Genomic DNA, 2,500 nt, shown 5'->3' on the forward strand with positions numbered 1-2,500 from the left:
CGCGCTTCGCACCGGGCCCGCGAGGACCTACTTTGGCCGCACGGCGCCGCGTGCAGGGTGCGCCGGCGCGCAGCTGCGCCGCCTGCCGCCTCCGTCGGCCGGCGCGCCTGCCACTGGCCGCCCCCACCAGCCGGCTGTAGCGCGTGCGCCCACGCACCGCGCGGCCAGCACGCCGGGAGGCCCCCCCTCACCGGCCGGGGACGGTCCCACCCAGCCACCGCCGCGTATCGCTTCACACCCACATGCCATTCACGTTCGTGGGCATGGTGGGTATCGCTGAAACAACCGGTTGGTAGCTCAACCGATCGTCGCCATCACTGATTCACCTCTAGCGAGAACAACCGCACCACAACGGTTTACCAGTTGTTCATTTGCGTAACGTCACCAGCAAACGTAGACGTCCATCGCCATTTGCAAATTCAACGATTGTTGCATGCCTGTGTCAGGTGTCACGACACACTATGTCTGCCCACATACACGCAACAACATGTGCACGCTTCGCGAACACGTGGAAGGTGGCCCCCGTACGTATGCGATGTCCATTGCGCGAACGACTGTCAACCGGCCTCTGTCGCATGTCGCAGATGTGGAACGCAGTGCACCATGCTATCACGGTGTGTGAGAGGAGACGACTACGTCTGACAACACGCGCCACTACATCAACAGACGGCTCATGCTGATCGCCATCCACGGCATACCATACTGCAATCCAGCTCTTATAGGGAGACGACACGTAGCTGAGTGCACAATATTTGGACCGTATGGTTCGCCGTTGTTGGCGCAGTCGTGGTACGGTCACACATGTACCACGATGTATCATTCAGTACATGAGGACCAATGTGCAGTACAGTGTGTGATTTGGACGTACAACATCAGCGGACAGTTGACACAAGCCGTACCACAACGTAGGCTGTGCTTCGCCATGCGAATGCCAATGAACAACTGCGAAGGGCATTGAGCATGTACGTCCTACTGCCATCCGCATTACAGTGTATAGCTGCAAGGTGTTTCACATGAAATGATACTCTGGGGACCGGGCAGTGCGAGTAGCAAACTATATTGCGGGGGTTGCAGTTAGGCAACACTACACTAATTTAACGCGTCGTATGACAATTACAGAGCAGGTTAAGGCCCAACGTGTGTTGGGTTAAGGCCCAACGTGTGTTGGGTTAAGGCCCAACGTGTGTTGGGTTAAGGCCCAACGTGTGTTGGGTTAAGGCCCAACGTGTGTTGGGTTAAGGCCCAACGTGTGTTGGGTTAAGGCCCAACGTGTGTTGGGTTAAGGCCCAACGTGTGTTGGGTTAAGGCCCAACGTGTGTTGGGTTAAGGCCCAACGTGTGTTGGGTTAAGGCCCAACGTGTGTTGGGTTAAGGCCCAACGTGTGTTGGGTTAAGGCCCAACGTGTGTTGGGTTAAGGCCCAACGTGTGTTGGGTTAAGGCCCAACGTGTGTTGGGTTAAGGCCCAACGTGTGTTGGGTTAAGGCCCAACGTGTGTTGGGTTAAGGCCCAACGTGTGTTGGGTTGAGGCCCAACGTGTGTTGGGTTGAGGCCCAACGTGTGTTGGGTTGAGGCGCAACATAGGTTAGGTTGAGGCGCAACATAGGTTAGGTTGAGGCGCAACATGGGTTAGGTTAAGGCGCAACATGGGTTAGGTTAAGGCGCAACATGGGTTAGGTTAAGGCGCAACATGGGTTAGGTTAAGGCGCAACATGGGTTAGGTTAAGGCGCAACATGGGTTAGGTTAAGGCGCAACATGGGTTAGGTTAAGGCGCAACATGGGTTAGGTTAAGGCGCAACATGGGTTAGGTTAAGGCGCAACATGGGTTAGGTTAAGGCGCAACATGGGTTAGGTTAAGGCGCAACATGGGTTAGGTTAAGGCGCAACATGGGTTAGGTTAAGGCGCAACATGGGTTAGGTTAAGGCGCAACATAGGTTAGGTTAAGGCGCAACATGGGTTAGGTTAAGGCGCAACATGGGTTAGGTTAAGGTACAATATGGGTTAGGTTAAGGTACAATATGGGTTAGGTTAAGGTACAATATGGGTTAGGTTAAGGCGCAACATAGGTTAGGTTAAGGCGCAACATAGGTTAGGTTAAGGCGCAACATAGGTTAGGTTAAGGCGCAACATAGGTTAGGTTAAGGCGCAACATAGGTTAGGTTAAGGCACAACACGGGTTAGGTTAAGGTACAACACGGGTTAGGTTAAGGTACAACACGGGTTAGGTTAAGGTACAACACGGGTTAGGTTAAGGTACAACACGGGTTAGGTTAAGGTACAACACGGGTTAGGTTAAGGTACAACACGGGTTAGGTTAAGGTACAACACGGGTTAGGTTAAGGTACAACACGGGTTAGGTTAAGGTACAACACGGGTTAGGTTAAGGCACAACACGGGTTAGGTTAAGGCACAATACGGGTTAGGTTAAGGCACAACACGGGTTAGGTTAAGGCACAACACGGGTTAGGTTAAGGCACAACACGGGTTAGGTTAAGGCACAA

Source organism: Schistocerca americana, chromosome 3 (assembly GCF_021461395.2).
Source record: "Schistocerca americana isolate TAMUIC-IGC-003095 chromosome 3, iqSchAmer2.1, whole genome shotgun sequence".
Taxonomy (NCBI): Eukaryota; Metazoa; Arthropoda; class Insecta; order Orthoptera; family Acrididae; genus Schistocerca; species Schistocerca americana.